Source organism: Schistocerca americana, chromosome 8 (assembly GCF_021461395.2).
Source record: "Schistocerca americana isolate TAMUIC-IGC-003095 chromosome 8, iqSchAmer2.1, whole genome shotgun sequence".
Lineage (NCBI taxonomy): Eukaryota > Metazoa > Arthropoda > Insecta > Orthoptera > Acrididae > Schistocerca > Schistocerca americana.
The window spans coordinates 144,034,194-144,061,502 of NC_060126.1; the positions used below are offsets into that span (position 1 = coordinate 144,034,194).

The 27,309-nt window shown below is 41.2% G+C and overlaps 1 protein-coding gene and 1 non-coding gene across 2 annotated transcripts in view; one reads left to right on the plus strand and one right to left on the minus strand.

The window, feature by feature from the left end:
• The window catches only part of LOC124545632, a 602,686-nt gene that overhangs the window by 241,561 nt on the left and 333,816 nt on the right, over positions 1 to 27,309 (plus strand). The gene's annotated exons all lie outside the window — the stretch shown is intronic.
• On the minus strand, positions 666 to 737 carry Trnaa-cgc. The gene has a single exon. It is a non-coding gene; the product is annotated as a tRNA-Ala (tRNA).

The window sequence follows — 27,309 nt, forward strand, 5'->3', positions numbered from 1 at the left end:
AATCACTTTCCGCTTTTCATTTTAAGTCTTACATAGTGTTACGCGCAAATAAAGTTGACACTCGGCGCGGTGGCTGATGACTGTAAAGTCATTTCCCATTTACAGCGGCTCCCATCGGCCAGGGCGCCGAGTGCCAACTTTAGGGGTTTAATAGATCGGCAGCAAAGGCATTCCGCCGCTCGCGTTGACATATCCATGCGCTTTGGCTACCATTCCATAACTGATCGTTTTCATTCTCCACACCACCGAAAACAAAATGTTTCGGGGCTAAACACTTTCGGTTTTTTCCATACAAGTTATACAGCTGGGATAAGTAAAATTCTTTTGACTGGTGTGGAAATGTTTTCAGGAACTTTCGTACCTGCTTTATGTTACCATTCCAGTATAATTAAAAAACGACGTTACTACGTTCTTGCTAACGCCAAAACTGAATACAATCTTCTGAACTGTGTTTAAAAACGAACAAACGGAAGTAATCCTCTGTATAGGGTCAGGGCTTTAAACGAAAGTGAATAGAGGCGACGCCACTCGGCAAAATCTGGAAGTTAGTGGCTTTTGCCGATGACATTGGACAAGATGCCGTCGTCAATTTCCAAGTGTGAAATGTTGATCAGTATATCAACTTGGGGCAAATATCAATGACAAATTAAAATGAGCAAAAATTTTGGAGGAGCTGGGATTTGAACCCAGGACTTTCTGCATGCGAAGCAGACACTCTACCTCTGAGTTACACCCCCTGCACGACCAACTTCCGTCAGGAACGGTAGTCCCAGAAATTGAGCATGTACAAAATGGGATGATGCTCTACTCTGCTACCAAGTTAAAACAAGCATTGTCAAGAGACTTACAAAACCTCAAAAAATAAGATATTCCCTGCAACCCTAAAAAGTTATTAACACAAGAATAATTTTATAGTATGACTGAGTATGTCTATGAGCAGTTGTCAAAAGTTCATCCTGTGAATGATAAATTTTATGTATCACTTTAAGAGAAACTAGAATTAGAAATTAGCGTTTGAAAGCAAATTAGAACTGAAAACTGCTCATGTACGATATTTATGCCACAAAACTGTATTTTTTAACTCTGGTGTATGTATTTTAATTGATTGTGGTTTATGTAACATTATGTATATACTATGCCAGCTATTATGTGTGTTTATTGCATAACCTATTAATAGTTTACATTGTAGGCGGAATGCAGTGTCCTATATTGCAGGTATTTAGCTGGACAAAAGGAAGTTTGTAGGACCAATAAAAATCACATTCACAGAACATCCAGAGAAACGTTTTTAATATATTTCTCGGAATCTAAGTAACAGAAATAATTACTCCAGTAACCCAACAACGACTCAAATTTATAAGCGTCAAAGTGCAAGTACATAGGAAACAAGTGAAGTGTGTGTACGTGTGTTCAGTAAACTAGATAAGAGCTACAATAATTCACTGCGGATAAGGAGAGATTATAGGAAGTTTGAATATTTGATCAAGTTCTACAAAAATATGCTAACAGACCAGCTGCTAAAAAGGCATATATGGTATACAAACAGTATCAGGAAGCATCTGCTACTAAACTAACAGCGCCTGCTGCAAAACAGGCATTAATTAATACCAAGAAAAAAACCTAACAGCAGACAATCTCAGCACACTTACACAGCGAAAGGGTAAAACGCAGAATCTTGATTTTTTAGTAAGATCGTCTTTTAAAAACTTTCGACACCTTTAGAAAATAAGATCATGTAAGGCTGACTTTGGAAGGAAAATACATGTTCGGTGTTTTTTAGTGCTACTCCAGAAAAGATGATTAATTGAGAATTAATCGTTTACTGTCGCAGTCAGAAAATTAGCAATGTGAATAACATTACAAGTGCTGTAAAGAACTGCTGAAATTGCCTAAACCAAACAAAGGAAATAAACTAGCTCCATCGTAACCACACTAATCCTTTGTGCAGTACATCGTTCTCAGTAAGGAAGCAGATATCTCACTCTAGGATAGTGTAGTATGACTGATCCATATGGCTAACGAATTATATCTATATACAGTAGCAATCTAGAAAATATTCACAAATCAAACGAAATCAAGTAACTGCAAACTAACAGCCTTTATTATTATTATTAATGAAAATATAATATTTGCACAATGTGCAAACACAAAGCTGAGTTTCATTACTCTGCTTCTAGTTACATTATTGGCACTGTTTTCTTTTTGAACATTTTTCTATGATATAGATCATGATGTTCATTGCATAGTGCACACACGCAGTCTTTGGCTTGTGGAAACTCCTGTTTTTGCAAAATCTGCACATTGGATTATCAACTGTCGGAGTTCGCAGTTTGCCCGTTTCTATTCTCTCATTATGGCGTTGGTTGAGCAGAAGTCGTTCCAGATACAGTTGTATTTTCTATGAGTATTTGGCGCGTACTTTCGTAGGTCTTCATTTTGGGCAGCAGCATCAGAATTCTTACGTCTTCTATAAAGAAAGTTCCTTGCACCAAGACGTATGCCACTCTTGAAGGCGCTGCCTTCCCGACGCCCGGGATTCGTTTCCCACAGCTTAATTTGACTATCTAATGCCACAAGGTCTTAGACTTTTATTTTGTCCCAGTTTATGTGGATCCTGTAAATTGCTACTGGTGCTATGGTCGTTTTGAATAGTGCCACTGTCATTTTTATTGAGAGTTCTCGAGGCTGTTGCATGCTGCAAAGTGCTGTTGCTCTTTCTTTTACGAACGTGTTGAGTCATGTCATGTATTACCGTATCATCCAACAAAGTATGTGTACTCCAGACCTGTCCATGATGATCGGTATGTCTGCTAGCAGTGTCAGACTGGTCGCGTCTCTTAGTACACGATTTGTCTGTGTTAAATTCTTGGATACAGTCAGATATTTGGATGTGGTTGTATCTTAGGATGTCTGGAAATACTTTCGTTGTTTGGTGATGTCTCTAATCAACAGGCTGAGTTTTTGGATGAGTGTTTTTCTGTTAATAGAGTCGAAATCTTTCCTATAGTCTTTATAGACTACAAAGTATTTTTTCCTTTGATGTCTTAGTGGATCTTGCTCTATTAAAAAGTTCCTTGTATGTATGGTGCTGTTTCCCTTTCTGAAATCAAATTGTTTTTCTGGTATTTGGACATCTGCTTCAGCGGTAAGCCTGCTGCTTAATACTTCCATGAAAAATTTGAAATCTGTGTTCTGGAGGGCTATGCCTTTGTATGAGTCCAGTTTGCCGCTGTCTCCTTTCGCTTCGAGAAGGCTTTTCATCGCTGATATTCTCCATTGTTCTGGTATTTTTCCCGTGCTCTTGCAGTTGCTGTGGTTTCTAACTTTGTTATGGCTTGGCATATTTCTAATCTTGTTGTAGGGATGCAGCTTTCTATTGCTTCCATTGAACTGTATCCGTAGGCTGTTTCCTTGTATTGCAGGTTTAGGATGGCTTCCGAGCGCTACGTATAGGTCTCTTTGAGCGCGTTCTGGTCATAGTCTAGCTTATTCTTCTCGGTGGTCCGCATTCTCTTTTAGTGTTCTTTCTGTGCCAGCCATATAGTGACACGTCATACTGTGGCGTGGTTTTGGTCCTGTGTAGTGCACACGGCGTCTCCTACCGTTCATCTTTACACACTTTGTCGAACTAAGATTGCCATTTCCTATCTCCTATTTTTGTTTGACAATATTGCAGAGTCATTGTGCTTATTTCCACTGCTTCCATTGCCTGGTGTAGCTGTATTTGACGTCTTCCTTTTTCTATTCTTCCTTGACTTTCTCTTAATTTCTCCATGCCTAATTTCCTGGATGACCCTTACACACTTGGGCTTGGTCGTTGATAATAGCTGATTAAATTCAAAAGCAGTTGTGACTGGTGTATGTTTACTTATCGGTGCTACCGTTCATGTCAAGAATGCTTTCTGGTTAATTGCCTTTTTCCCTTCGCCTCTGAATAATAAGGGATCTTTTGTGCTGGTTCCATTGGGCGCTATGTAGATTTCAGGTCGGGTTTGCTGGTGAGGCTATATCCTCTTCCTCGAGTTGCTAGGATTAGTTCTATTTTAATGTTTGGTATGTCTATTCTTGCGTTGAGATCGTCAGCAAGGATTATTCTTATGTTGGCCATCGTTTGATTTGGTATGTCTTATTCATCCGATTTAATCTTTTACCGTCATCTGTGGTTGAGCATATTTCCCTACTACTGTGACGTGATTTGTTTTCACAGTAACTGTTTCCATCTCTTATTGTTTCCTTTATGAACCATAGGCATTGTCTGGCGAAGATGGTTACTACTACTGTGGATCTGCCTGTAGTTTTGCGCGCGAAAGAGTGAAATCTGTATTACCCTGTTAAAAAGGGTTCTGCGAGGATGACGGTGGCGAACCTTGCTAGCGTCTGTATTGGTATGCATGGTATCACATTTCTTTAAACCATCGATATTCCATAAGAGGACGTTTGTGCGTTTATTGCAGTTCTGCTCCTTCGCTGTAGTGCGTTGTAGAAAACCAAATCTCTTACTCCTTGTGGCCAAAATTCGGATCGTTCTGTATCTTCGAGAAATCTGAATAGAAACCCTATTTTTAAGGCCTGTTTGGCGCCTTGTGTGCGCAGTTCTTGGCATTCTATGTCTTCGATTCCTTTTCTCTCCAGGTAACGGTTAACGTTTTCTGAAGTGACGTTTTTCTTTATGTTCCTAAACACAGCAAGGGCGTTTTTTCCGCAGATTCTCGTCCGCTCCTGTCCCAATTTTGGATTTTACTTGATTGGTATTCGTTTCACTTCTTGGTGTGTATACTGCTGTCCACTGCCGTTCTCTCTGGACGTTATAGTGATGCTTCTCCCCGTTGTCATTTCCTGTTGTTAAAAGTGGTGCTGTCATCGTAATTCGGTTTGGACTGATTTTCTTTCTCCTCTAATATTACATTTAATTTCTTTGATATAAAATCCTCTACTACAACCAGCATGTATTCGAGAAGACCTATCATGTGGACACTATCTCCTATTCTTCATGGAAGTATACAGTACGGATGCCCCAGGGCAAGTTCATAATTTGGGGCCCCTCCCCTCCTACATACCTACCCCCACTCTATCCCGTCATTCTCACTTAAATAAAACGACGCCCACACATCGTCTTCGCAACCAGCCCGCGACCCCCTCCCATCACAAGAGCGTGCACACATGCTTTTAAATAGTTTGGTGGAGAGACACATAATCTCAACGATTTTCCCCCCTTTACTCATACGTGAAGGAGCTATCCGTTTCTGCATCATTGCACACAGCACAACACAAAAAACAAACTAATTAATTAAAAACTGAATGTCACAAAAATTGAAATCTGTATCACTAAGCGGCTAAAAACGGTCTGCCAAATCCCAGTTGCTGACTGCCTTTAATGGTTTCCAAGGGTACCATTTGACAAATGAAAAAGTCAAATCCTAAACTAGCTGAATAAAAACTGGAGGAGTGTGCCCTCAATCGTTAATGTTTTACATGCTTAGCGTAAAATATTTAACAAATTAGCTAATTTGTAATCAGATGTTTCAAGCAGTTTTACATATGAGCATTCGATTCGTGAAAGAATGAACGTGAGGTTAATGGTAACATCTAATACTGTACGGCAAGACAAAACAACATCGCATAGATAATTTCAGTGAATATCATGGAAAAAAGTAAACGGTAAGTTTAGTGACCTGAATTCCTGTCTTACTGAAATGGGTTTTTCTCGTTCCATGTGCATAATAATCCATTATTTTAGAGAAAGCAACAGTTCGTGTTCTTTCATTTGCTGCATAACTTACACATCTGCGAGTACCTTAAATTGCATGGGAGGGGTACTACTTCTTACTGAAACATTCGCGGATGATAAATGAAAAAAAAAAAATGGTTCAAATGGCTCTGAGCACTATGGGACTTAACATCTGAGGTCATCAGTCCCGAGGCAGGATTTGAACCTGCGACCGTAGCGGTCATGCGGTTCCAAACTGAAGCGCCTAGAACCGCACGGCCACTCCGGCCGGCTGTAGTAAATGAAGAATGGATGCTTATGCACCTATGTGCGAGCACTTATTTCAGTTATTTTATTTGCAAGATCTCTGTTCTGAAGGACATATAAGGGGCTGAAGCATTCGAGGTTCCGTAACTAGAAGATGAGTGGGTTTTCCGATCACGTTCTTGAAAAACGTAAGGCGCATTTCTTTGAGTTCTATCACGATATTTCATCATTTCGGTCACTCTCTCGTCCGTGAATACACGCGCCAATATTCTCCTACTGATGAAATTTACAAACCTGACAACCTTTCCTAATTCACCATAGAACGTTGGTATTTTTATATAAAATGTAATAATCAGCCAACCAGTTGCACACAATTTTTTTTAAAAAAACATTAATTAGGTTTCCATAGTTCTAAGACTATCTTCATGGTAAATGTTTCCTAAAAAATATGATATAAATAATATACATAAAATAGACCCATGTGAAAATTCTGAACCAAAGCCACAAACTGTACTTACATGAAATCACGTAGGCCTAACAACTTAAAAATTTCAGCAACAGTACTCACGTCAAATGAAATGTTTGTGTTCCATGAGTCAAGAATAAAAATCAAAATAAGAAAGACAGTTATCACAGAATGATAAATCCGTGGTTGCAAGTGGCGGCAGTAAACAGCTGTAGCCGGCTAAGACCGGCACATACGCAGCAAAAGAGGCATCAGAGTAAACTACAGGTAAGCCGACACTGCTATGAGATGGACACGAGGATTAGTAATGCCATCTAGTAACTAAACGGCGAACTTAAAACATCTGCGTTAAGAGCAAAATTACATGGTTGTAGGTACACACTATTAACATATAGTACCCAGATAATAGGCAATATGGAAGGTTGCAAAACTTTAGTTTTTTGACTTGTTAAAAGAACGCTCATCTACTGCGACAGCCGAAGCATAATGCTAGAAATACATCAGAACAGCTTTAAATAAAAGTAACGATGACTGAAGTGGATAAGCGGTTGCCCGCTGTCTCTAAAGTAGATCATAAAGGCTCAATAACATTGAGATCTAGTGACTGTTGTGGCCAGGAGAGATGCGTCAGTTGATCCTTGTGCTCACAATACGTACCCCCGGCGATGCGAGCTGTGTTTACAGGGGTCCTGTCGTCTTGGAACACAGTATCACCATTGAGAACCAAACACGATAACATGGGATGAATCTGGTCAGTCAAAATGACCACATAATCCTTGCCAGTAATGCGCCCTTGCAGAGAAACGATGAGGCCCATTCAATACCATGATACGGCTGCCCAAATCACCCCCAAACTTCCGCCATGTCTCACTCCAGGGACGTAAACTAGGTCAGAGGTTGAAAACTGTGTGAAACACGACTCATTCGACCAAATGACATTCTTCCATCGCTTCAGTGTCCACTTATTATGGCTTCGGCACTAAGTATTACTGTTACGGGCTTTTGCATTAGTGACGAGTGGTTCTGGAATTTCAGCTCGCCCTCCAGTTCCCTGTCTATGGAGCTCCCTTTGTGTTGTTTTGCAGCTGACAGGGTTCGCGTGTGCGACATTTAGTTCTGCAGTGGCTTTTGTAGCTAGCTGCCGTTCTCTTATTTTTCGTCACAACCCTCTTCAATCGCCATCTGCCACGATAACTCAAAAAACACTTCCGTCCGCGTTCCGACTTAGCGGTTGATGGTTTTCCGCTTTCCCTGTATGAGGTCTGTAATGACCTCGTCTTTCTATGGGATGTTAAACCCTCCTCTTCTAATCTTTGTTGCTATCAGTGTTGTTCCTAAAAGTCATATGCAGCTGCAACGCCCACATTCTCATACTGCAAGGCCTTAGAGGATGTATCAATTCTTTCTAGTGATTTATATCGAGTATGATAAGGGTGAGATGCTACACTTATTCGTTAAATTTCTTACGAATTATGGTTGCCAGAGCCTTAAGAACTTTAATGAATCTGAGAGTTTTGATTGCCTTTTGTGTTGTCAGTCGAATACGTTGGATTATATGTCTGCTTTACCTTGGAAGTACTCACGGAACAAATTATCACCACCATACCATGCTGTGACGAAACAATTTGCAGACATTCTCAACTGTTTCGAAATACAGAGCTGTTTCTTGGCTAGCCCCTTGGCTTATACAGCGCCTTTAAGAACTAAAATAAAATTTTGACTTGATTCGTTTTTGCACGTCGTCGTATATGCCATTCATGACCGACGCTCCGTCACAGCCGTGGCTGTAACACACGCTGACGTCCAGTCGCTTTCGTTCTACATATACAGTAAATCGATGGTTGTATCCTAATACCGACTAACCTTGATCTGGATAAAGTATGTCAATGATTCCCACATATTTACGGAAGAATGATCTCCGAAACATTAACAATAGCAATGGACTTCTCTTGACTCGTTAATTTCACAAAATTTTCCACTTCGCCTCAGATTAATTTTGCTCGTTTTTCCTATAATTTTTAAATACCAGAGGCATCTTACCTTCGAAGGCATCGCCCCGGGCGTCCCAGCCTAGTTACACCACCGCTATTATCGCCGGATAGTTTCTTTAATAATGAGATGATGCTGTTGCTTAGAATAGTTTGAGATGAGGCCCCTTGAGAACATCATGAAATGTTCACGTGCCCAGTCAGCAAAATCTTAAAAAACGACGGTAAAATGCAGTAAGAACACGAAGGAACGATACAAGCTAGAAGGTAAGCCATCAACAAATATCGTGTGAGCTCTACCAATCCGTCGCACCCAATTGAGGGCGTGAAATCGACTGCACCTATTTTCAGGTGCATAGTATGTGTGCCTGACCAGCTCTTGCCCCCTGTTCAGTGTTACTCCTGCCAATACCTCATATCTTACCTAGCAAACTTCTGATCACCGCACAGTCCGGTGCAGAGTTAAAATTCATTATGGAAACCATCCCCCAGGTTGTGGCTAAGCCATTTCTCTGTAGTATCCTTTCTTCTAGCAGTGTTAGTCCAGCAACTTACGCAGAACAACTTCCGTTAAGTTTTAAAGCAAGGAGGTGAGGTACTGGCGGAAGTAAAGTTGTGAGGACAGTCATGAGTCGTGTTTGTGTACCTCAGTTGGTAGAGCACTTGCCCACGAAAGGCAAAAGCCCAAGGTTCGAGTTTTGATCCGGTGCGCAGTTCTAATCTGCCAAGAAGTTTCAGTCTGGAGATCTTCTTCGAAACTGCAATTATATTCAAGTTAATTTCATTCTGCAAATCAGTAATCCAGACTTTACTAACGTTTGTCTGAGACAGTTTGTGTTAGAGGAGCATGAATTTTATAAATCTTGTAATTAAAGGAAAGCTGGAATACTAAAGATTTCTTCGACATTTCTGCGTCGCGCCAACTGATCTCTGTATTCGCTCGGACTGACATTGGTAAGTCGAGCGTGTCACCAGTGTGTCGAAATATATAGGGTACAGGGTGGGCGATGATTAGCTCCCCACTGAAAGTTGTTTATCACTTTAATACTTGACTATTTTGATGAAACAAAAAACATTTTGTTCCTTACAATGGTAGAATTTATTATTTATACCATTGGAGATATCAGTGGCGGACCATTGCGCAACGTCTAACCTTGCGTGAGCGGGCTCAGCTGGCACCACGGTACGCAATACGGCGATCCGTGATAGAAGTACAGAAATGGTGGCGAAGTGTAAACGGACCTCGTGCCTCTGTAAACGCAAAGAGCATAACGAACTGCCGCTAGACGCTAATGGACACGGGCTATCTATCAGATGTTAGGAGACGCGTTCGACTCTCAATGTCCAGGGCGAAGGAATATGCAAATAGTTCAGGAAATGTTCTGTCGAAGACCTCAGAAATCACGAAGATAGCCATTCGCTGAGGTGGTTTAAGTCGACACACAATCCAAACTATTCTGAAGAAAGAGTTGAACTGTAGTTCAGGGAAACTACATTACTGGCAAGAATTATCGGTTAGAATGTGGGGAGGTAGTGCTTGCTTGCTTGGCATGAAGCCTCGTCCGATGTTTTCGGTAATATCCTCTGGTTGGATGAAGCCGTGTTTCATGTTGGAGGGGTTTGTTAATCGGCACAATTGACACTAATGGGCAACAGAGGATCCGATTCTTGGAAATACATCGCTGTATTATCTGTATAAGTCTGTCTTAAACAACCTCATCCGTTTACAGCAACTGGTAGATAATGCTGCTTAAGTTGAATTTTAGCAATGCATGACAATTCTACCATTGTAAGGAAGAAAATGTTTCATGAAAACTGGGAAAGTATTAAAGTTAAATAACTTTCACTGGGGAGTTATTTCTCGCCCACCCTGTACATTTTCCATACACGTATAACGAATAATATACTTTCGTACGAACTTCCAACGATTAGGGACGAATTACAAACATTAGACGGTATTTTTGGCAAAAAACTTATTTGCCTGGCGTCTTATACATAGAATGAAATGGGGTTTGAAATTGTTCCAATTGAGTAAAATTAAATTACGTTGGCCAGCTTTCGTCTTATGTACAAATTAATGGAAGGACACGGTTTACGTGAACATTTAGATGGCAAGTTGCCGCGAGGCGGCTGTATCAAGATTACGTGACCGAATGCTTGAAAGCTCTGAGTTCCTGCTGTGAGCCGTAGAGAGGGTTGGTGGTCCCTCCGAGCGATGCACAGGGAGTGAGCTAAAATATGAAAACACCAAAAATACACCACACCACATAACATTACCATGCCTAATACGGTGTAGGACACCTGTTGGCATTCAAAACAGCTTCAAATCGTTTCGGAATGGATAAATGCACGTCCTGTATGGTTTTCAAGGGAATTTCAGACCATTATTGCCGCAAAATAGTGTGAAGTTCAGGTAAATATGACGGAAGTGGATAGCAATCACCCAGGCTTCTCTCCAAACTAGACCACATTGGTTTAATAATACTGAGATACTTTGACTGTGGTGGCCCAGGAAGATGCGTTAATTCATCATCATGCTCACAACAATCCTGGGTGACGGAACAGAGTCAACAGGGATCCTTTTCGTCTTGGAACACAGAATCGCCATTTGGAACAATGTACCATGGGACGGATCTGATCAGCCAATATGGTCATATAATCCTAGGCGAAGTTGCAGAGTATCCATGGTGTCCATGGAAAACCCAGATATGATAGCCTAAATCACGACCGAACCCCCGCTATGTTTCACGCTTAGGTCGTAAATTTGGCCACAAGTCGAAAACAGTGTCAAACATGGCTCATCCGACCAAATAACTTCCTTTCACTGCTTTACAGTCCACGTTTTATGGCTTCATCACCACGTTTTCCTATTACGGGCATTTGCATCACTGATGAGTGGTTTTGGAATTCCACTCGCCCTGCAGTTTCCTGCTCATGGGGTTTCCTCTGCGTTGTCTTGATGCTAACAGGGTTCGCGAATGCAAGATTCAGTTGTGCAGTGATTTTTTGCCGATGTCGTCTTCAATTTTACGTCACGATTCTATTCAATGACCATTTGTCATTTAAAGGTATTAATCTGGGATACAGCATCTTTTAAAATACCTAACATTTCGGGTCCCTTGGCTACATTAGTGCCGTCCAAACGAGCACCAACAATTTGCCCACGTTCGAAGTCAGCTCCGACATAATTTACTCACAACTACCACACAGAATACTTTTCTGACGACGACTGACGCTTGCAACGAACTGATGGCATTGCACAGGTACCATTCGTCGTCAAACAACCAGCAGGCTTGGCTAGCATTTGCGTTTATGGTCAAGCAAACCTTTCTTCCAATGTTCCCGTATTTTTGTCTACCTCTTGTATTCTGGATGCTGGAAAGTGGTTCACACACAATGTAGAGCTTCATGGGACCCCTAAGTAGTAGTGTACGCATTTCCCACGAGGCAGGAGTATTTCATATTGCGTGACTATTCCGTAATATCCGATTCTCCTCTATATTTTGTTATAAAATGCTTGTACCTACCTATATTGGCGTACTGCTTGTGTGTGTGGGCTCACATCACGTCGGACTAACACATGACAAAACAGTAGGTGTAGGTGACTCTGAACTGTAATATGTTTTGGGAAAAAGGAGGGGGGGAGGGGAGGAGGCAGAGAGAAAGAGAGAAAGAGAGAGAGAGAGAGAGAGAGAGAGAGAGAGAGAGAGAGCGCTAATATTTCGCAGAAATCTTTTTAATAAAGCCAGCTGTTTCAGGGAAATATCTGGGATATTCTTCAGCTTTTCACACAGCATTCTCATTAAGACAATGTGGATAGAATCAGGTTATTAGTTGTTCTCTTCACATTCCACCCGTGAATGGAATTGGAAGAATGCTTCATGTCTGCTACAGCAAAAAGTTCCCTTCGGCGATGCACATCACATTTATTTGCAAAAAAACAGGTGTAGATCCCCTAATTATCTCTTGGGGCCTTGCCTAGATGGAAGCTCGTCAAAATGTGAAGTATCCCGAATTTGTCTTCAATCTACGATTTTAAATCTTTATAGCAGTTTAAAATAATAAAAAATACTGCCATAACATTCCTAGTACTTCACATATTCATTCCGCGGTCTCTTCATAGTGAAGAAAAGGTTCTTTCGCCTGTGCAGTTTTTTTCTGCCCAATTCTGCCAATGAAACCTATGTCAACTGGGCTATGCCGATCAACAACTTATTTAATGCTACTATTTCATATTTCCTTATATTTCCATTCGCCAGCACACTGTAATAACAGGATCTATTAACGCCAACAGGACTAGAAACATTGCTACTAAAGCTATTCAGTCGCTCGATACTCGTGACCTTGGCATCTGCTTGAGAGTGGGGCAGCGAAAAACTCATGGTTCTAATACAAGGGGCCGGCCAGTGTGGCCGAGCGGTTCTAGGCGCTACAGTCTGGAACCGTGCGACCGCTACGGTCGCAGGTTCGAATCCTGCCTCGGGCATGGATGTGTGTGATGTCCTTAGGTTAGTTAGGTTTAAATAGTTCTAAGTTCTAGGGGACTGATGACCTTAGAAGTTAAGTCCCATAGTGCTCAGAGCCATTTGAACCATTAATACAAGGGGGTCATAAGCGAGGCATCTGGAGCATACTTGTAGCGCAAACGAAATAGGCGTGGTGCACTGGCCTTCAAACTGCGGCTCGAATCACGTATTCGAGCGGCCCGCGGTTCTCAGTCGTTTATAATGATGTGTCTAGCAACAGCCGAACCCAAAAATGTCAACTAACGCTAAAGAGCTTCTTAAAGAGTGCAGTCTTCCTACTCAGTAACAAACAAAAATACTAACAGAAACAGTAATATAATATTATGATGTTAATTTTCACTGACGATGATGAATTCAACCATGGCCCGCTTACCCCAGGGATAGAGCGCTAAGCAACAAGGCCATTGCAGGGTTAGAGGATTTAAGAAAGGTAATCTTTCACTGTTTGTCTTCCGATACTGCCAGATCACGGGTGTGTACGACTCGTGCCGGTCAGCTGCTCTGGTCTAAATTTTGACACGGAAGTAACATGGTTTCGTGATACGCATCATAGAAATTATCACCTTCCGATGCAGTACTTATTTTAGCAAGAAACATTGAATGAATTATGGCTGTTGCAATACAATGCAGTGAGCAAAAGAAAAATTACATTTAAAATATTTAGTAACCATATTTGATCGTGTGGCATTCAATGAGGGTAGCTTTTTTTACCAGTCAGGGTATCTTTGCACCGCTTACTCCTTTTTCATGGCTGCTATTCCAACTGCTTGCATTATTTTGTACTAAAAGTAACTGTTTTATTACCTCTGTTTTCTACTTCATATTTTAATTGTCTTTTCAACATTTTACAAGTCTTAGGCTTGTGATTATTCTTGAATTGCATTGGCTGTAAAGAGAGCTTCTGACGATAGCAACTGAAATTTAACATTGCTTGGTCGATACCAATATCCTTTTAAATAAAAGTAAACCTAAAATACAGAACCAATATTCTGTTTTTGCTTCTTATTAGAACTATATCCCTATGACATGTCTGAAGTTGCTCGGAGCATTAGATATAAAAAAATACTGTATTTTTAAAACTTGTCGAAAGTTAACCTGAACGAAATTGTAACTAATAGACATAATTGTGTACATTTTCACTTTTCCTAGCACTCAATAACGGCTGACGTAAAATGTTCCAATGTCTGTTGTGCTGTGTAATTCGTACTTCGTGTCCAGTATTTTCAAGCATTGGAAGAAAGTTTTACAAAGTTACCCAGATTGACTGTAATGCATTTAAATATAAGTGCAATTACTTTATTGTTCATTCAGCTGCTCACACAGACAGAAAAACAACACTTCGTCACGCAGTTACAGTGTCACAACTTTGGAGGTGTTGAGGATGGCAGCAAACTCAGAACAGTCGGCACGAGGAGTTCCGACTGGTGGGGGGAGGTCAACTTATTGCGCCCTTGCTATAGTTAGTCTATTGGGGGTCTCGTAACGTGCAAATTTACGTAGGTTATGAGCTAGTAATAAGACCAGTACATATGTGGCTCGAGACGTCCGTATTGGCTCATGAGCAAAAACGTTTGACAACCACTTGCACAGTGTGATAAAAAATGGTAATGACCTGCTATAAAAACTGCATTCATGATTAAGTACACAAAGTGAATGCATTATTTTATCAACATAATATTTCGATATTTCTATTTTCTTCTCCTCTTTGGTTTGCAAACATACTAGTATCAGAAAAGTATCCGCAGTTTTCGTAGAACACATGCTTAAAAGTAAAGTTTTATCTGCTAGAACCATACTTTAGTAATTCGCGGTTTCCGCCAATCTGATGTCAGTATAGAGCAGTGGATCCCAACCTTTCTTAAACCATTGCCCCTGAGAACAGTCAGACATTAGCTAATACCCCGCCCCCACCCCCTCCCATACCCACATTATAACAAACTTCAGCACCTAACTAGCCTGTAGAATGAAATACTTATCTTGGTAGACATTTTTAAACTGATGAAAGACGTGTGTGTGTGTGTGTGTGTGTGTGTGTGTGTGTGTGTGTGTGTGTGTGTGTGAGAGAGAGAGAGAGAGAGAGAGAGAGAGAGAGAGAGAGAGAGAGAGAGAGAGAGAGAGAGGGGGGGGGGGGGGAAGGAATTCGTGGTGGATCTCAAGTACAACCCACACCCACAACTCCTTCCCAGATAAGGAAGCTAACTATCCATAGCGCACGTACATACTTGTTACAAAACATACTTGCCAGCAATACCCCTCTCCAATGCGGCAATTGCTCGAACCCAGCAATACCCCTCACCATTGCGGCAATTGCTCGACCTACAACCCGCAACCCTATTTAAAGTCAAAAAAGGTTCAGATGTGTGCACTATATTTACTGCCCGTAACTCTCTTCATTAATGCACTCCTTATGAACTGGCAGAAATTGGGAAACTTCAAACAATTAATGTTTTGTGTCTAACCACTCTAATAATAATAACGCGAAGCGGTAATGCAGCAATTTCTGGAATACTGCAGTTACTGTCTGCAACTTGGAGGATGCATTTTCTTGAGATATTTAGCTGTTGTTATGTACGCGTCTCACTTTTATTATTAGCAATGTACCGGTCGAGGTACAACATGTGTAGTGGGTGAACTATGTGAGAAACCTGTAATCTCTACCGCATTAATGCTAATAATTGAGAAAAGTAATTATTGATAACATATGTAGTCAGTATTAGTCTCCAAAATTGTTCTAGTAGAAAAGATATTTTGAAAAGAATGTATTTTCGTGACAAACAGAATCTAATCGTTTAGATTTTATCCCTCAGGAAATTTCATTTTACCCCTTCGGGGATAATTACCCCTGCTTGGGAACCATTGGTATTGAGCGCAAAACCCGACATTTTGTACTTATTTTTTATGTGACAAAGGAGAAGCAAAATTTCGATGGTTTAGTAACAATGCAACATTTTCCGCCCCTTAGCGTTCTAGGATTAAGGAGTGACACAAGAGTAAACTTCGCCCTGATATATCCCTCTCTGGTTCTCCGACCACTTCAAAATAATGAAGCAAGTTTTTCGAAACTAGGCCAGCGCAGAACTAAGATGGAAATATTACACTGATTAATATCATAATGTTCCCGTTCAAGTATACATTTTTACTTTTTTAAAAAAGGCATTTATGGCGATATATCCGAAACTTCTTCCATAATTTCTTTAGCTTGATGTGCACGTGAGATGACTCAAGACGATGAGCGAGGGAAATTCATCAAATTTTTTTTATAATTTTTGCATGCCGCTGCAACAGGTGTGAAAATAAACTTAGGCATTTTCATGTCGAGTAGTAAGGGTGACCAAGACAAAGTTCATGAAAATCTGAGTAGAACTTACGTTGACTTGCGCCTTCTTCCGTCATCACAGCACTGTGGCAAACAGGACTTAATTGGCGGAGCCTCTTCGAGCAATAAGAGCACAGTGGCAACTAAGGCACGCTACTCCGATGTCCATCAGTAGCTTGTGCCCCATTGCACCTTTCGTGGCTGCGCTTATGCGACAAGGCTGAGACGAGCGTTAGATCGAGACCAGGACCACCCAACGGCCGAACACCACCACCTAATAAACTGTGTAGTGCTGTCGCGCCAACTGTCCGACAATAGAGTTTTGTCCATTCTCGTAGGATTAAATGCTTTTCTAATGCAGCACATGACAGTGTACGAAGCGGCCTAAACTTTTAGAGGACAGAGTTTCTTGATAAATTTAAAGACTGCAGATGTGAGACCCGTCTTGCGAGGAGTATAGCAATATAGATGCAATAAATGAAGCACTTTAATTTTTAATATATTCGTGATGGTTTCGTGTGGTGGGACATGCATAAAATAAAAGTCTGTCTACTGCCTATACTTCTGTTTTTAGGTTTTATTCCCGATACTTATCGGTAATGAAATCTAAAAACCATAATCCCTACATTCAATCGACCTTCGTTCACAAAATATACTTGCTTCTTTATTATAAATGTTGTTGTACAGTCTACATCCAAGCTTTCTGCTGTGAAGTGCAAAGAAGGAATGATTTCAGTTAACAATTGTGGGAATACAACAGCACTGAATTTGAGGGCCTCTTAAGTTTGGCCAGTGGCTAGAAATCAATGTACCAAAGAGCCTCTCTTCGCAACTTACAGCCTCTCTCATGATTCTATTCTATTTCGTTACGAATGGTTTGATGATCAGCAGCACCGAAATGCACGATTCATCCATTCATAGATAATTACGAAAATCTTTGTACCGGAACGTGGGTGAATTTCTGTCCTTTCACTTCTTTGCACACAGCTTTCTCTCGGGTTTGTCTAGCCTTGTCACTTCTAAAACACCCAAGGCAAATCCCCGTTTTTGTGTCTTTTTAAAAAAAAGCACGATCTCTCATAACACAAACACATGGAACTTCAGATAAATCACAACAGAGCCGCACTGTTATAGCTCAGTCCTAGGGCCTTTCACATTTACGGAACCGCTTCTGTAAAAGCGTAGTGGCATTAGCATTTGCTGTAATAAATTGAGTCGGATGCTAACACTGAGTGTGTCAACTTCTTTCGTTTGCGGGGCGACATATAGAATTTGGTCCCTAATAAAGTATTTGAATCTTCTCGTCAACAAAATGCAAGTCTTTCTGAAGAAGTCATAGGAGAAGGAGCGCATGCTCGGAGAAGGCAAAAAAACGATGAAATAAGCAGTGTCATTTCGTCCACTATTTTACGTAAGCTGTATGCTGACTTTAGACAACAGTAAGAAAGTGACCCGTTTTCATATCACGAGTATCTCGGGCGTGAAGTCGCCACAGGGACACGTTTATTCCTGGAAAGCAGAGCGGAAAAATTACAATTTATGTGATTGTTTTCTGCAACAACAGCACTTAAAATTTAGCTCTGCCTGCCTGTCAGTCAGTCATTCAGTCTTCTTATAGAAGTATCGAAGATTCTGAGTGTAATCCATCTATGCGCATCACATCTAAACCACTGGACCTATTTGAAGTCTGAGAACGCGCAAATTACAAGCAAAGGTTAGTAGAGATTCGTGCGTCTGTGAAAAGATGTATGCGCGAACCACAATGACTAGCACCATCATAACTTAGCAAAAGGCCTGGCAGAGAACCCTAAAAATTTCTGATCCTACGTAAACTCGCTAAGCGGGTCTAACGTGTAAGACTGCCATGCCGTCACTTGTTGACCAGTCTGATGTGTCAGATGAAGATAGCAAAACAAAAGCCTAAGTTTTAAATTTCGCGTTCAAGAAATCGCTCACGCAGGATAATCTTACAACTAACCGTCGTTTGATCGTCGAAGAGACTCCCGTATGGGCGACATAGTAATAAGTGTACTTGACGTAGAGAAATAACAAAAAGTTGAAAACAAATTAATTACCAGATCCGGATGGATTCCAAATTCGGTTTTACAAAGAGTACGCTACGGCGCTGGCCCCTCAGCTGATCTGCATTTACGTATTGCAAACCTCTCGTCCAGCGCAAAATCCCTAGCGACTGGAAAAATGCACAGGTGGCATAAGGAATAGATTCACAGATGTGTTTTTCAAAGACTAAGTTATAGATCCCAGTATGTTGTCCTCGACGACGAGTTTTCATCAGAGACAAGGGCATCGTCACGAGTTCCCCAGGGAGTGTGATGGGTCCGCTATTATTCTCTATATAGACAGGGAGGGCAGCAATCTGCGGTTGTTTGCTGATGATGTGGTGCACGCTAATGTGTCTAAGTTCAGTGGCTTTAGGAGGGTACAAAACGACTTAGACGAAATTTCTTGTTTGTGTTATGAATGGCAGCTAGCTCTGTATGTAGAAAAATGCAAGTTAATGCAAGTTACAAAGCCATTTGATAATTGTGGTACGGTGGCGAATGGTCGACATTTTATTGGAAGAATGTTTGGAAACTGGTTGTACATATTGGATGCTACTGCGAAGCGCAAACGGCTGTAGGCGAAAACAATCGCATCTAGAAGACTATGAAGAGACGTTGTCGTAGACACGTTTACAATCGCGTTATAGAGAAGTACCTGCGCCTAGCCTACAAAAACTATTCGGGATATTACCCTATAAACTGTTCATTTTTATTTTTGTTCTTGTTTCTAATAGAAAATTGGCAAAATTAATATCTGATTAATATCTGGGCAAGCAACACCGGATTTAAGATTATTTTCAGTTACCAGTTCTTGGTTGGTGGCCATTTTACCAGTATGTTACATTCAGTGGCGTATGTGGTTACTGACTGCAGAATGTGTTGCGGATAGAGTTTGTAGCACAGAAGTGATAAATTTAAACGTCATACATGATGCGGCATTTTTTTTAAATTCTACTGTTTACTTAAACATTTGTAGAAAACCAGTCTATAATTCTCAAAAGACAGCCTTTTCTGTATATTTTATTGTTTAATGTACAGTATGTTTGTCTTGATTATGTTAGTATGTTGCCCTATTTCTGCTTTCTGTGTATTAAACAGGAGGCCATTAACACAGAAATGGACCTAAGATTTAAGTTTATATAGGTGGATGTTTTGATAAAGAAAAATTTTCGTCTTTCTCACAATTACATTCACTACCTCCAGAATTTAGTAAAAAGTAAGCCATCTGTTACCTGTACACTATTTGGTTATTACATCTGTGTGGCAGTGCATGCAACGCCATTGCCTGATTCCACATTAACATTTACAACACTACTGCAAGGGTACCGTAAAGAAAACTATTTTGCCCTTTGTGCAACGAACCGTCATTTTCAGACTAAATTTACAATACTATAACCACTAAAGTTGGAATATTACATACCAGTTTTCCACAATCTGTTTTCATGTCGGTGTATGACGTGATCTGCATACAATAGCAACAAACAATTTCGCGCCGTTATTTCCACGTATCAGACAGCAACTTTAGCTTAATTTAGAACCGCCATGCAGTGACAGTGTGGAAACAACACATTCTCTCATCCTCTCTGTCCCCCCCCCCCCCCACCCCCTCTTAAGTACTATACATCTCTAAAGTTTATGGTATACACTACTCTGATCACAAAAGAACCTGCCAGTCTGTACACTTTTTCCCTTACGTAATGTTATCTCTATTTAAGGTAAAACATATGCAGACAAACATTTTGGTATTGAAACGTGTCCAGGTATTACACTACCAAATAAACATTTAGGAAATTTCAGAAACGTGACTCTTTAAAATCAATATTAGCAGACACTAAATCATATAACGCAAAATTTCACGTAATTTTGGAGCTGCTATGCACAAAGAGTCTGGACACACAATTTCAAGTATTTGATTTGCAAGGCTGTTTAATGATAGTTTACGCAAATTTCAACAAAAAGGAGTACGCGGTAAAATTTATCCATAATTTTAAGTAGGCCTAATATACAACCGGTTGTTTTCACCATTGTTTTCGAATTAAATTTAACTCACAGTGTTAGTAACATACTCTGACTTTTTCATCAGCATTTTGTACATTCACTGTAGCAACAAACTCAGATCAAGAAGTGTAATGTCAATCGAGCTTTACGGTATGTTCCGCTTACGACAACGGAACAAAGTCATTTTAGCACTTGTCACTTTTTTTTAATATTTTTGGTTCTAGTATGTTTCCATTCTCCCCCCCCCCCCCCCCCCCCCCCCCTAGAAATTGTAGCAGTTGTTACTGCCTAATCTGTCGCGTAGCCCTACGTCTACATTTACTCTATATAAACGCACTTTTCGTTATAAATAACTGAAACCGCAAATTCAGTAAAGCTGTGTAAATAGACAAGTTCCCGGCGAGTGTTTTGGTGCATATTAACGTAAATACGTAACTGTGAAAACAATGGAGGTTGGGAAGAATGTAACTATTAAATCTTGCCAATCTTTAACAAGGATCATACAAGAAGGTTGGATCGTTTATTTTGGACGGACTCAGACGAATATCTCTCTATCTTAGTGATTCGTTTTTCCCTACGAGCACAGTTACTTACACCAGCAAACGTGAATTGTTCCGTTACATAATCGGATGGCTACTGCACAGTTACGTTGCCCCTAACATCAAAAAATTGCTGTCTCAAAAGCACGCGTCCATAACACTGGGACACAACAATAGTCCTTACAACAATCCAGTTCTCCGAACTTAATAACTGTTCACGTACACTCACCTCGTAACTGACAAAATAACCCCTCCATAATAACGTGGGAAACAATTATGCTGTTATCGATGATACAAACTCCTACATGCTAATTTCGAATACTTTCACATTCACAATTGTAAACACAGATGCCGCTTATGCAATGATAGCAGATAAGTTACATGGTTTTACCTTTTGCAAGTTGCTGGCTTCCTTGTGACTGCATGTCCTATGCCGGCATCAGATGTGTAGAAAAGGCTTGCAACTCCTATTTATGTATTTAGCCGCTGTCGGTTCTACGATGGAAGTCACTGTAATAATACGAGTCACAGCTTAATCTAAACATCCGAAACAGCTAGACTTTCTTGATCATGAAACTCAGACATAAATAAGAAGAGTAATAATGACTCACATTAACATGTCTCCATTTGTTTACATAAAGTCAAGAGTAGGAAATACACGATTTCTTGGCGCCCCAGCTCCCTCGTCCTCTATCGGAGCAAGTCGGTAGACTTCGGGAAAACAGCGAACTGCGCGGGCAACAGCCAACCTTTGCAGCGTACGCTACTTTAAATACAGCAGCAGCAGCTACAGCGTTGTTTAATATTCCTCGAAAAAATCTCTTATTTTTGTGAAATTGATAGTTGTGATCAGCAATATTTACGATTATGCCCAACTGTTACTTCATCAAGGAATTTCAACCCGTAACATAGGGAGATGTAGTTGATTACATCTCCTTGTCATTCCTGATATTGGTAACGCTACATTCAGATGACACCATAATAACGCGAGACGGCTGCCTTTGTTTCTTCAAGACGTTCTATGTGGGCAGGATTTACTTCCTCTGTTCTCCACACTGCCTTCTGAATCGTTAAAAACCGGCGTATAAACGCCAACAATTCCCGATTGTTAGTAATAATAGATACTCTTCGACTGTTGTGTTCTGTCGACATCGTGTGCTGATAGGTGATATTACTTCTTTTCGAAAATACCTCTAGATGACTGGGTGTTTGTGTTGTCCTCATCATTTCATTATCATTCATGAAAGTGGCGAGATTGGACTGAGCAAAGGTTGGGAGTTTGTACGGGCGCCGATGTGCAGTTGAGCACCCCACATACCAGACATGATCATCATCATCTTTTCGAAAAGCCGCCAACTTATAATGATTTTTGCTATTTTCGAGAACTTTCGCCCATCATCTTATTAGTCTATAACATTCACTTAGCTTGCGGGTAGCCAGGCAATTCAAAGCGTAAAATATTTTCGTCTTCGGCGAATACAGTCATTAGTTTTTTAAAACCGACGTGTAACTTACACAGAAAAATTTTTCGGCAGCTTAAACAATATTCCCTCTTCCTTACCCTTCAGATCATTTTGTAAACGACAAATAAAAAAATTAGACAGCCACAGTATCGCCTTTACGAGTACACACTGTGCACCAGAGGTTTATTATCTCTACTCGGAGTATATGAATCCAAAGGAATTGTACCTCTGAAACATAATGGTTCCGTGCTATTACGAATTCCATTCGCTCGTTATCATGAAGTTACATAATGCTCGAAATCACGGACGTCTATCCCTCTTTCTGGTTTCTGTCGTTGACTCTGATGTATGAGGATCTTATGAGAAGGTACGCCTTTGCAACTATCCTATGTTAAATTGCACGTTAGAGTAACTAGTACGTTCCTCAATCCCTGTGTACAAGATAATTAATTAATTTCTTGCAGAGCTCGAATAATTTGTATTCACATATAAGAATGTTTAAATTTATAGTCTGTCGTGTATTAGTAATATCCTATATAGTGTTAGTATTCATGATTATCTGTTATATCATTTCGCGACACTAAAATCTGCGAAGTGCGAAACGAGGCCTATTCAAAGATTGACTTCAAATTTTACGTCATTTGCATTAAAAATTGACTTTAACAAAACTTCATGGCAGCAGATCAGTCAAATAAGGTACACTATAAATTATAGATTCTAGCCGTTTAACGCATAGCCACGCTATTCCGCCATTCTTTTGCTGGAATTGTGAATTCAGTGCAGTGTTCTTTATATTCCCTGCGAACTTATGACATAGGACATACAGTAACATTTCTGATTCTTGTACATTTTTAAGTTTTTGGCAGCAGATTCCTTATAGTCATACTTACATGTGCCCAATGACCTTCAGACGTTCACCGACTTTGTAACAAATGCAGATCTACATAATAACACGTAGCACTGTTACTGTTACGAACACAATAATCTGCATCAGTCTGTGTGAACTACTGAAATAACATCTTAGATTTTTCATCAGTGAACCCAGTTACTTAAAGAATCGAACTCCCATCTACAAAACAATAACTTGGTGATAAATTTAAAAGTAAAAAAAGAAGAAAGGAAGGAAGGTTAGTGTTTTACTTTTCAAGTACCTTATTGTGTTAAATATTTGACGTTAAGCATGTAAGCGACAAGAAGTTTAGAAAAGGTTTGAAACTATGTTCAAAGTTTGTTGTCAGTTGCTGTTGCTCTCACCAACCGCTGTATATATAGGCCAATAAAATAAGCTCCAAAAAGGAGTTGCGTTCCAAATATTAGTGGAATTCTGGAAACTGGCTTAATCACACAAGTAGGCCTTTGATTTGAATAATTTGAGTTTGACCCGATTTCTGGGTGAAGCTTCAGCCGTGATAGGACGAAAATCTCCGAAATTTCGGATTTTTTTTGCTTCAAATTCCTCCGACACTAAGCAGTTAATCACAAAAGCCAAGGTATCAGAAATGTAGAGCATTAAATTCTGCCTCGATTGAATACAAAAACTTTGCTATTTGACTAAATTTTCCTGGAGAGCATTAAACTGTATTTTGAAAATTTCAAAGTAAGTGACAAAAACCTAGCTGATAAGTAAATAACGACATTACTCATTTATATATACATCACGAGGTTAACGACCAAATCGGTTTTCTACTTTACACTCGGCGAATTTTTTCAATATTCGTTTATTTATTTTTGTTACTGGTACATAATCCCCAACATACACGTTACCAAAATAATAGTTTTGGAATTTATGAAACTGGCATAATATAATTATATACAGAACAAAGAAACGGTTTACGAGAGTTTTAGAGTAAAGATAAATGGTAGGTGTATTATAGTTTAACTTAATTCTGTTAACAATAAATTGAGTTACATCATTACGTTAAAGTAATACAATACAGCAAGATATGATCAGTGCCGGCTCTAGAGAAAATAGAGAAAATTTTGATGGATACTCTGATGGGACAAATGACAGGTGCACGAAATTAGTTGAGCGTCTGCACAGAGCCACAAATAGAACGGGGCCAACTGTTTCGTTAAATGAAACAAGTAACTAACCATGGCAAAACATTTGTTTCTGTCGAACAAACAAAATAAACATTGCCTCATTCTTTACTGATGACACGACTTGAGGGTGATCACATCAGTATTGACAAAACTGCTGAGGACACCGATACTGTGATTGTAGCTTCAGATATTGACGCTCTGAGCACTGTGATTGCTTTGTTGTGTTTGGGGATTCTGACTGCTTCAGCCCCATTGTCTCCCAGCATTTTTCTACTGAAGGCAGGCACAGGCAGACAAGGCGACGTAGTCCATAGCCTCCTAAATTTCAAGTTGACTTAAGTATCGAAAGACAACATTCTGTTCGCACGTGCCTTCACTGACTGCGATACGACTTCATCGTTTTTCAACAGAGGAAAGCTGAAATTTCTCAAGGCATTGGAGACGAAAAAAACATAAATGACACGCTAGAGATATTTAGCAATTCCAAAGATACTGCTGATGAGACTGATGCGGCTGTATAGAGGTAGGCCTTCACAGCCGGAAAAAAAATTAGTACACTTGAAATGCACTCCGCCTTCAGGCCACAAGTGGCCCATCGGGACTATCCGACCGCCGTGTCATCCTCAGCTGAGGATGCGGATAGGAGGTGCGTGTGGTCAGCACACCGCTCTCCCAATCGTTGCCGGTCGGAGTGGCCGAGCGGTTCTAGGCGCTACAGCCTGGAACCGCGCAACCGCTGCGATCGCAGGTTCGAATCCTGCCTCGGGCATGGATGTGTGTGATGTCCTTAGGTTAGTTAGGTTTAAGTAGTTCTAATTCTAGAGTACTGATGACCACAGCAGTTATGTCCCATAGTGCTCAGAGCCATTTGAACCATTTTGATCCCAGTCGTTATGATGGTTGTCTTTGACCAGAGCCGCTACTATTCGGTCGAGTAGTTACTCAGTTGGCATCACGAGGCTGCGTGCACCCCGAAAAATGGCAACAGCGCATGACGGCCCTGATGGTCACCCATACAAGTGCCGGCCACGCCCGATAGCGCTTAACTGACAGTAACCGGTGTGTCCACTGCGGCAAGGCCATTGCCTCACACTTGAAAAGACGACGCCGATTTTGATCCAGTGACGGCATATGCTCCTGGTGGATGGTAGATGCAATGGTAATGGTTTCAGTGTCTCGTGCCAATAGAAAGCGTAGTGGTATAGCTGCCCGAGCGCCACCGTTGTCTAACCTTCAATAGAGAATGCTCACAGCTAGAAGGCTCATTGTGGCGCAGACGTGTGAAGCAAGCAGGCAACCATGCATGGAGACGCGTTCGTGCTTTTTACAGCCAACTGAGGGAGTTTGAAAGGGGTCAAATGTGGCCTTCCGAGTGGCTGGGTGGTCCTTTTGGAGAACTGCCACCCAAGTTGGACGTGCAGCGACGTTTGCACAATGAAGCTCGTATCAGTGGTCAGGTGAACATCCTCGCACTTGTAGACGGGGTTTTGGAGTCCATGCAGTACAGACGCTCGCCGGGCTCGTCGTATTGTAAGGGCAGCAATGGCAAATCGTACCACAACCACCGCAGGGCTTTTGAGCTCAGATGTGTCAGCGCGGTCTGTTGCGAACTACACTCATGCTCATAAATTAAGGATAGTGCTGATACATGGTGAAACAATGCTCTGGTGGGCGGTTTGCGGATTTAAATCATCTCGGGTTATGACCATGCGGTGCATTTGACCTGCGGTCGTCTCACGGTGGCACTGGCCGCAGTCCACATACGCAGAGGTGTGTTGGTGCATGTCAGAGTACGGTGCAGTGAGTAAGTGTGCAGACGTTTTCAAACATGGTAATGATGACTGTGTGTTGAAAATGGTTCAAAGAACACATATTGCAGACGTTATGACGGCTAGAATACTAGAGTGACTGGAGGCTGGTCAAACACAGCAGGTCGTAGCATGGACCTCCGTGTGCCACAGTGTGATCTCAAGATTATGGCAATGTTTCCAGCAGACAGGAAACGTGTCCAGACGCTACAGTATGGGACATCCACAGTGTACAACAGCACAAGAAGACCGATATAGCCGGCCGAAGTGTCCGTGCGGTTAAAGGCGCTGCAGTCTGGAACCGCAAGACCGCTACGGTCGCAGGTTCGAATCCTGCCTCGGGCATGGACGTTTGTGATGTCCTTAGGTTAGTTAGGTTTAATTAGTTCTAAGTTCTAGGGGACTAATGACCTCAGCAGTTGAGTCCCATAGTGCTCAGAGCCATTTGAACCATTTTTTGAAGACCGATATCTCAACATCAGTGCCCACAGATGGCCAGGGAGTACTGCAGGTAGCCTTGCTCGGGACCTTACTAAGCCACTGGAACAGTTGTCTCCAGACACACAGTCCACAGACGACTGCACAGACATGGTTTATTCGCCTGGAGACCTGCAAAGTGCACTCCACTGATCCCTGGGCACAGGAAAGCCCGAAAAGCCTGGTGTCAAGAACACAGTACATGATCATTGGAGCAGTGGTTCCAGGTTATGTTCACAGACGAGTCCAGGTATAGTCTGAACAGTGGTTTTCGCTGGATTCTCATCTGGCGTGAACTAGGAACCAGATACCAACCCTTAATGTCCTTGAAAGGGACCTGTATGTAGGTCGTGATTTGATGGTATGGGGTGGGATTACGTTTGGTGCACGTACACCTCAGCATGTCTTTGACAGAGTAACTGTAACAGGTCAGGTGTATCGGGACGTCCTTTTGCACCAGTATGTCCGCCTTTTCAGGGGTGCATCCTCCTGATGGATGATAACGCTTGGCCCCACCGAGCTGCCATCGTGAAGGAGTACCTTGAAACAGACAATGTCAGGCGAATGGAGTGGCCTACCCGTTCTCCAGATCTAAATCCCATCGAACACGTCTGGGATGTTCTCGGTCGACGTATCGCTGCACGTCTT